General features: G+C 34.9%; 1 pseudogene across 1 annotated transcript; it reads left to right on the forward strand.

The window, feature by feature from the left end:
* Positions 1–451: 451 nt before the first annotated feature.
* Positions 452–9,956, forward strand: LOC144544784 (ABC transporter A family member 7-like; annotated as a pseudogene). Its single transcript, XR_013508339.1, has 15 exons — positions 452–474; positions 4,437–4,533; positions 4,874–5,032; positions 5,118–5,280; positions 5,398–5,523; positions 5,649–5,732; positions 5,837–6,212; positions 6,377–6,580; positions 7,292–7,341; positions 8,042–8,104; positions 8,278–8,351; positions 8,447–8,607; positions 9,327–9,432; positions 9,499–9,587; positions 9,744–9,956. The product of XR_013508339.1 is annotated as an ABC transporter A family member 7-like (transcript).
* The last annotated feature ends 338 nt before the right edge of the window (positions 9,957–10,294 follow it).

Consider the following 10,294-nt stretch of genomic DNA (forward strand, 5'->3'; position numbering starts at 1 on the left):
AAGTATTAATATCTTGTCACGCAAGTATTCATTTATACACATTGAAGTATTCATTCTAACACATCAAGTATTCATTCATATATCTCTATTTTTTTTTCAAAATTTGTTTTTATGTCATTTATTTAATACGCAATGACCTAATTCACCATTAATAAAGCTTTGTTCTTTGCAAAACTCACTACTTCATGAGGAAGGAGAATATAAACATGAAAGATATTAATTGCATATACATATACAAAATTATTTTGATACGATCGACAGTGACGGATCTGACCCGGTAGAGACGTGCTCTAGTATTCATTCATACACATTGAAGTATTCATTCATACACAATGAAGTATTCATTCATATACGTTGAAGTATTCATTTCTGGCAGAGGCGTGCTTGATTGGGATGGAGTGACGGATGATCTCCGGCAGAACGTTCGCTGGAGCAGGAGTAGCAGGCGTAGATGGAAAAAACCGAGGCGAAAGTGTAAGAGGGAGGGAGCTTATTGTATTTACAATTTCGAGGTGGGAGAGGGAGGGGAGCTTATCGAATGAAAAACGGAGGCGGAGGAGGAGGTGGGATGTGGAGGTGGGAGAGGGAGGTAGAGGCGGAGGTGAGGTGAGGTGTAGGAGGCAGAGATGAGAGAGGGAGGTGGGAGAGGGAGGTTGGAGGAGGAGGCAGAGGTGGGAGAATAATATGGAGGTGAAAGAGAAAAATAGAGGTGAAAGAGAAGGGAGAAAGAGGAAAGAAATAAAATGTTGTTAGAAATAGTAGTTATAGTTATAGTTAAAATAGAAAATTAGTTGGGGGATGAGATGGGGGATGGATAGGTGGGGGAAATTATAATTACCCTAAAAGAAATTAAGAGTTTATTTTCGATTCCTTAGGATATTCAAAAGGAATTCGGAAATTTTCCAATTCATTTTCAGTATTAAATGGATTTTATGTAGTGTGGTACTCTCCGAAATTTTTATTAATAGTATAATAAAAAAAAACCAAATCAGTGAAACACTCTTGTTTTGATGGTTTTGGGCTGTAAAGACAATTTGTGGTCTCAATTTTTACTATTTTTTTTTTAAAATTCACGTCAGAGAAATCAAAAGTGACAAATTTTTGTAATTCACGTCCTCTAATTTTACTTTTTTTTTTCTTGGAATTCACGTCCTCTGAGATATCCAGCCGTTTTCTTTGTTATATCTGTGACAAAATTTTGTTTTAGCCTCAAAGTTTTGTTTTTGTTTTTTATTAATAAATATTCTATAAAAAAATAGTTAGGGCGCAGATTTAATCTACATATTTCAGTCTGGAGCTGCGGATTGAATTAAATCTGCGGACTTTAGTATTTGAGTCCGCACATTAGCTCTGCAGCTTAGATAAATATGAAATTCTTCAGAAATGAGGGTGTTTTAGTTTATTTTATTTTTTATTATGCTATTAATAAAAATTTCGGTAGTACTCTGCGATACATAAGTCTTTAAGAAATCATTATTTTCGATTCTCAAATTAAGAATCTCCTAAAAGAACCAAAAAAAATCTTAATTCTTTCTATAAAATCGAAATATATAATTAATCTAATTGTCTATATTATTTCAAAATAATATTTATAAATGAACAAATCTGTTATTGACCTTTTTCATGTAACTTTGAGTGACGGCCTTAAAAGAACTCCTTAATATTTTATTAATTCCTTCAGTCTAATTAAAAGGGCTGTCATTTTTTTCTCTTGACAAGTTATTTCAAAGTTGTTCCATTCTTTTTTTAAAAAAACACACACACATCCACAAACCTAGCTACAAATACAACTCTGTATAAGCCTAGAACTATCTCAAAAAAAAAGAAAAGAAAAGAAAAAACAGTATTTGTCTCGATGGTTAATAAAATAGCACTTAGGATGCAAAGTTAATCAATATTAAAAATAATAACAGAAAGATAGGACCAAGGTTCTAAATAGCGTTTATCGCGTCATAGCGGGGAGCCTCCAGAAAAAGCTATAGAGAATAGCGACGCTATAGCGAAAGCTATCCCAAATAGCGTTTTTTATTTTTATAAAAATTATATTATATATTTGTACTAAATATCAACATTATTTAGTCTTATAGAACAATAAATAATATCAAATTGATTAAAAAATTATAATATTCATATTGAACCAATACAAAGTCCAAATTGCGACTCAAAATATCTATAGTAATACTAATATCATAAACTATCAATATTTTTCTATTTAAAATATCCTCAACATCATAACATAATTTATCTTTTTCTATTTAAATTTCAAAATAACCTAGAAATTGAAAAGAAAAAAAATCATACTTCTAGTAAAATAAACAGATGATCCTTGAAGAAATTCTTGTTAGTCCCTAAAATTTCCATAATTTAGCAATTATTTATTTGATTTATCATCCGTTAAAAAAAAACCAAGAGCAAAATGAAAAAATTATTATAGCGGACCTGAATTTGATATAATGTAATATTCATCAAAATTAAACAATATCTTCACCATTTATTTATTTTAAAGCTCATATAAATTGAAAAAAAAAACAGCAAATGTTGCATAGCGCGCGCTATTTGCGCTATACGCTATACGCTATAGCGGACCGCTATTACCGCTATAGCGTCTGTAGCGCAAATAGCGTGTTTTAATGCCATAGCATAGCGTCTGGTCTCCAAAAACGCTATAGCGGCGCTATAGCGCGCTATTTAGAACACTGGATAGGACATATGTTGTATTTTAAAAAAATGGGACGGAGTACTGTATGTTATGGACGTTTCTATTTAAAAATAGAACAAAAATGTATTTCAAAGGAGAACTAAATAAATGATTAAGTTTAAAAATTTCAGAACTAATAAATATAAGAAAAAAAATAAGAAAATATTTTAATTTAAAATAAAGGAGCATGATAATTGTACCTCAAACAAAATCTCCGATTGCGTCCCCCAAGTAGTTTAACAGAAAAAACTTTCAATGTTATCTGACTTTCATTTACAGCGCTAATATCCAAACATTTTATAATGCTACTCACAATCATTTAAACCTCTATCTGCAAACATTAAAATTCTAAATCTGTATAGTTTTAACTCCTAACTACTTTTATTTTCAAACCAAAAATGGAAAGATTCATTTCACCCACTTTTTTTTAATTTTTTCTCTAATCATTTTTATTTATTTCCTCAATGATCTGTGATGAATTTTGCGAATCTAAAAATATGAATGCTTTTTACCCGATTTTCTCTTTTAAACGAGATCCATGAAGAATAACTTTCGAGTTATATTTGTGTCGTAATTTTTTTCACCACTTTAAATCTCTGTGACTTTCAGTTTTTTTTTTCTTCAAAATAATTTGAACCTCTTTTTACAAGCATATAAACCTCATTAATAACACTTTAAATCTCTATAATAAAACATATAAACCTCATGTACAAATAATTTAAATCTCAATAATAACACTTCAAAGCATATAAACCTCAACAATAACACTGCATTTACAAAGCATATAAACCTCATGTCAAAAGCCTTGAAAATTTTAAAGTGCTTATGAGTTTTACTTTAAAAAAACAAATGACTTTAAAATTACTTAAAAATATTTCTTCATTGATCTTATTTGAAATATAAAATCGAATAGAAAATATTAATATTTTTAGATTCGTAAAATTTATCACGAATCATTGGAAAAATAAATTATAATAATTAGAGACAAAATTTAAAAAAAAGTGGGTAAATATAATCTTTCATTTTTTTGGCTTGAAGACAAAAATAGTTGAGAGTTAAAACTATCTAAAAATGCTTTCAGCCAGATATTTATATGCTTGTAAGTAACATTTTAATATATTATAAACATAGCTTTAAATGTTTGGATATTAGCACTGGAAATGAAAGTTATATAATATTGAAAAGTTTTTCTGTTAAACTACTTGGGGGAACCGCTCGGATATGATGGCTTCCTCTAAAATAAATTTTAATATATTTGTTTTGATAAAAAGTACACAATTTAAAATATTTGAATGAGTATAACAACAATCCTCTATAACAAAACCTTAAAAAAAAAAAAAAAAAAAAAAAAAAACACAATCGATCCCCCAATACAAAAGAGATGTGTTTATCTGACATTCTGAGTCGTGCCGTCTGGTCAAATTAAGGCAAGGGCAAATCTGTCAATTTGTATAATTGGAACGTTCCAGGAGGAATGATCACAACGTGAACGAGGTATGTTTTAGTACTTCATTTTTCAAATTTAAATTTGATCGTTTAGACTGAATTACGAAACCGAAAGAGAAGAAAGAGGAGACGGGGTGCTGCATTCGTATCCAGAGGGGGGAGCAGGGGCGTTCCGATGCCCATCGGATCACTTTTGGGTTCGATGAATTTCCTCACCGTCAGATCTGTTTTAGAATTCGCACCCGCAATTTTACATCTACTTTAATATCCGTACACATGAATCCTAAAACAGATCTGACGGTCAGGAAACCCATCGAACCCAAAAGTGGTCCGATGGACATCGGAACGCCCCTGCTCCCATCCAGAGGGTCCCGCGCTCTTTGAATGTGGTACAGGAAAAAAAAAAGTCTCTACCTCACTTTTTTGTGCTTTTGTTTCATCAAGGCCTTTTAACCATGAAGGCCATAATTAGTACTACATAATCCAAGTAAATAATCATGCGCTGAAATGTATGTGTTTAACCATTAACTACTGGCACCACAAGCTATCTATAGTGGTCGTTGTATTAGTAGTTTAGTACCAGTATGTCTGGTTCTATGTAGAAACGGATATGCTGATACAAAATGTAAATGGGCATCAAAGAAATGATAATTTGTTCTTCTAAATTTGTTCTTCTTTTATAAATTATGAAAAAATGGAATATAATATTTTGTCACCTGCATATGATAGGCATCAAATGTATTTCTCAAATTTCTGAAAGGAGCTGGAGTGACCATGGAATTTGAATATGTGAAAGAGACCCCCAAAGGCGCAACAAGAATCCAGTTTGAGATCTCTTCTATTCTAGGTCCTTTGTTCTTCACTTGGGTTGTTCAGCTCCTTTTTCCGGTTAGTACAAATACTATTCATAAATTACCCAAATTAGTAATCTTGTAGTTTCTTACTAACACTTCATAATTCTCATGTATTATAGGTTATACTCTCTTACTTGGTGTATGAGAAGCATCACAAATTGATGATAATGATGAAGATGCATGGATTAACTGATGGCCCCTATTGGTTGATTTCTTATTTGTACTTCCTATTGCTATCCATAGCCTACATGATTTGCTTTGTGGTATTTGGCTCTCTGATAGGTAGCATTCTTCTTTTGATTTTTTTTTTTCTTTTTTATATGAGCCTTGTCATGCATAGTATTGTGAAGATTTTGAGACATTTAATGTAATGGTGAGTAATCTCTTGATTTCCTTCAGGATTGAACTTCTTCAGATTAAACGACTACAGCATACAAGTGGTGTTCTATTTCATTTACATTAATCTTCAGATCGCCTTGGCTTTTCTTGTAGCTTCTTTCTTTCCAACTGTCAAAACTGCTACAAGTCAGAGACTAAGAACATTTTGTATAAAATGAAAACTGAAGAAACCAAATTAGTAATTCATGAAGTATCTCTTACATAATTTTTTTCTTAATTGTAATGTTGCCCATTTAAACTATGTGGCGCAGTGATTGGCTACATTTATGTGTTTGGATCTGGCTTACTCGGCACATTTCTATTGCGGTTCTTTGTGGAAGATCAATCTTTTCCAAGTAAGATCATATCTTCAGGACATATTAACCAGCCAGTAGGAGATGTGAATTGGCCAAAACGACAAAATTTTGTTCTGAACTTGAAAATCTAAATTTCTTCACAGGAAGTTGGATTATAGTGATTGAGCTGGTACCGGGCTTCTCTCTGTACCGAGGCTGGTACGAGTTTGGGCAGTATGCAGTCAGCGGAAGTGTCATGGGCACAAAAGGAATGAAGTGGGGAGATCTGAGCAGCTCAGAGAATGGCATGCGAAATGTGATGATCATTATGGTGCTGCACTGCTGCTTCCTCTGGCATTCTACCTTGACCAGGTGTCGTCCCTCGGATGCAGCAGCCGCAAAGACCCCCTCTTTTTCTTGAACTTCGTGAAGAAGAAGTTGAGCAGGTCATTTTCGCATCAGTTGACGACTAGCTTCAAATGCCAGGGATCTCCTGAAATCATCATTGAAGTCCACAACAAGCCTGATGTCAATCAAGAGGTATGTTTGATGTCCCCTTTTTCATTTTGTTTTTCTATTTTGACGAGAATATTAGTCCGTTGCTTAAGTTATGTACAATAATAGGAAGCTCTCCAGGTTTGAAGATAAATTGGAGTTGGATCAATGGAATAGTTCTTACTAAATTATAACGAACTAAATTTCAGAGGGAGTTGGTGGAGAAGCTGGTGATGGAAGAAAAAAGAAACAACTATGCCATGATATCTGACAACGTAACCAAGGTGTACCCTGGACGAGACGGAAACCCTGACAAGCTGGCAGTGAAGGACCTCTCCCATGCTCTGCCACAGGGTGAGTGTTTCGGCATGCTCGGCCCCAACGGTGCCGGCAAGACATCCTTCATCCACATGGTCCGTACTATCCTTTTTCCATGTGGAACTTCAAATAAATATTGTTTTTTTTTTCTCCTACAGAAGATGTGGTATTAGATCCAGAGCCAATGCTGGGAGGGATGTAAATTTGTGTTGTGCAGTCACTAGTCATGCCGTCACTTGGGTCACGTGCTGTGCCATGACCAAGTTCGGATGGATGGTCCTAGCAAATGAATGGTCGCAGCACGTTAGTCGCGCCGTGACCTTAAGTGTCGTGTCCAAACGTGGCTAGTTATGTTTGTTGTGTTTGGTCACATGTAACTATTTTTTGTTGTAATTTAAGATAGTTTATTCAAGATTCACCATTCAATCAAGGTATAACGGTCCTTATTACGCGTGACTCTCATGACCAAGTGTCATGTCGTGCCATGACCAAACTAGTTCTCATGTTGTGTTATGTCGTGCCAATCTTTTGAAGGTTGGTCACCTCACGCGAATAGCCATGACACGGGACACGCGAGTCACAGCACGTGACCGTTACACATTCCATGTCGTGGCATGATGTATCCAGTCACGGTGTGACTTCTTTACATCCCTGCTGTGAATCGTCTCCCTTTTTCAGTAATCTAGTTCTTGACTTCTATTTGAAATGTCAATTGCGCAAAATCACAATATAATGTGCATGTCTGTGCATATATTGGTAAATGATATTTAGGTAATCAATAGGGGACTTATTTTTGGTGTGAACAGATGACAGGGTTGACTAAGCCAACATCAGGTACAGCATATGTACAAGGAATGTGTTGGAACTTTATTTGAAAACTCAAAATTCCAACTCAATATTTTATATTTGATAAAAATATTCATTTGTGATATATGCAAATTAAAGGGTTAAATCGAATAAGTATTTCTTTAATGGTGAGTTATATTGCTAATTATCACCATTATTGTGTTAATGACTTTTACTGTTACACCTCTTCATAGCATCTTCATGATGCGTTTCTTTTCATTTTATAATTATCATTAATCAACATTAAGTTTCTAGACTGGATCTATATATTTACATATGTTCCCTCTGTTTGATATGGGAGCAGAGAAATAAAAAATAAATACTCTTAATCCTTTCAACTTCTAATACAATCCTTAGTATATCTCTCTCCTCTGTTCGTTTGTATCTGAGAAATATATGAAAAGGAGTAAAAACCTTTTCTTTGATTTACTCCCACAGAAAGTCTTTTGATTAATCCTCCATTTTCATTTTATTCCAATTAATCAAATTTTGATCTATGCTGGATATTGCGGAGTCATCGTCAGTTGCTTCCATGGCGTGCCTAAGGAGCAACAACTCCGGATTATCTTGGTTGCGGTTCCATCTTGCACGATGAGACGGAATACGCTTAAGGAAAGTGTTTCGTACACGATCCGGGTAACTCTATTTCAATTTGATTTATTTTAATTAATTTCTAACTATCCGAATGTTCTGAAAATTTATACCAACAGAATGGACATAAGGACTGACATGGATGGCATCCATACCAATATGGGTGTCTGCCCGCAGCATGAGTAAGCTTACGCTAATCTTCCCTATTTTCCAAATTATCTTTCTTTAGCTTTGTTTCGTCCCTCATAGTTACATCAATAAAAAAAAAAATCTAAAATCTAAACAATATCTAAGTCATTCTTATATTTTAATTAATGAGCTTCTATCTTTTTTTTTCTGTGCTAAAACAATGTAGGTTGTTATGGGAAACTTTAACTGGACGGGAACATTTGTTTTTTTATGGCCGACTTAAGAATCTTAATTAATGGTGTCACTCTAACGAAGGTACATTACACAACACTATTACATGTAATTTTAATAATTTTTAGTTGGGTGTCCTTAATTTTTGAAAACACACTAATTAGTAAACAACTATGTTTTCAAATATAGGCAGTTGAAGAATGAAGATTCACTGAAGAGCGTTAATTTATTCTATGGTGGGGTTGGGGACAAACAAGTGAGGACGTATAGTGGTGGCATGAAAAGAAGGCTCAGTGTTGCCATTTCTCTCATTGGAGACCCTATGGTTAGACATTTGCTAACGGGTTACCCGTGACCCGTTCCGGGTTACCCGTTAGGGGTAACGGGTAGGACGGGTAAAGGGGTAGGTCGGGTACGGGTAAAACCCGTAACGGGTAGACGGGTAATTTTTCCAAAACCTCTATCCGGTCCGTTTATTACCCGTACCCGTTGCGGGTTGACGGGTACGGGTACCGCGGGTACGGATCCGGGTATCCGGGTACGGGTCCGGTCCGCCCAGTTTTTTTTTTTTTTTTTTTTCTGTTTTTTCCCTTTTTTTTCTGTTTTTTTCAAAAAATTCAAATTTTTTTGAAGTGAAACGGGTCGGGTACGGGTAACGGGTACGGGTATGCGGGTAGGCGGGTACGGGTATGCGGGTAGATGGGTACGGGTAGGCGGGTACGGGTAGGCGGGTAGACGGGTACGGGTATAACGGGTTTTTTTTCAAATTAGGTTGTCCGGTCCGTTTATTACCCGTACCCGTCTACCCGTCTACCCGTTTGTACCCGGGCAACGGGTACGGGTAGCTCGGGTAACGGGTACGGACCGGGCAAAACGGGCTGAACCCGTTAGGGGTTTAGCAAACGTCTACCTATGGTATGCAATTAATGCAATACTGTACTACGGCAATCCAGATTTATTGGCTAATTTAATTAATTAACGTTTGCTAGCCTAATTTACTATTATGTTGCGAGTTGATGATCATTTCTCCTTTCACCTTTTTAGGTTGTTTACATGGATGAGCCTAGTACGGGATTGGACCCCGCTTCAAGAAACAATTTGTGGAATGTTGTCAAGCGTGCCAAGAAAGACCATGCTATTATTCTTACAAGTATTATTTGTTTCTCCTATCATAAATTAACATTTTATAACAATCAGAACTACAGCCAATAACTTCCACATTCAATGGAGGAGGCAGAGGTCTTATGTGACCGGATTGGTATTTTTATGGATGGAAGCTTTCAGTGTTTAGGCAATCCTAAGGAGGTACTTTCTGGTCTTAATTTTGTGTTTTTTTTTTTTTTCCTTTGAATTGTTTTCCTGTATTAGTAACAATATTATATTCACACTCGATCGATGTTCATGTGTCTGAATTGTCGGCAATAATACATGACAAATTTGACTTGCATAATATAATGACAGTTGAAGGCAAGGTATGGAGGGTCATATGTGTTCACCATGACTACCTCAGCAGAGCAGGAACAGGAAGTAGTCAAAATTTCAGATGTTTTTCAGGCAGTGGAGAAGGCCAAGAGCCGGTTTACGATATAGGCATGGGGTTTGGCTGACACAACTCTAGAAGACGTCTTCATAAAAGTTGCCAAGGGGGCAAAGGCATTTAATGTGCTTTCATAAATATATATGAGTTCAATGTACAGCATTAATAAAATCTCTGCTAGCTCTTATCTTTACTGTCCTTTGTCTCGAAAATTACTTCATGTTTAGTTAACTTTTTTTTAAATATTATTTTTTGTATTTTTATTGTTTTCCTTCCTATTGCTTCTTTTTCTTATTTGTTATCTTTTTATTGGAGGAGAATGTTGCGGACAGTACACGGCGAGCCTCAAAGAATAATTTAATTTATTAGACATATTGTGGACTTAACACCCATAACCATTAAAATAAAAAAAGAAACACACACAATATCATAATTAAGGTGATGCCAAATTTTATGAGAAAATTATTTCGGAAAT

This window comes from Carex rostrata, chromosome 27 (assembly GCF_964058835.1).
Source record: "Carex rostrata chromosome 27, lpCarRost1.2, whole genome shotgun sequence".
NCBI classification, from domain to species: Eukaryota; Viridiplantae; Streptophyta; class Magnoliopsida; order Poales; family Cyperaceae; genus Carex; species Carex rostrata.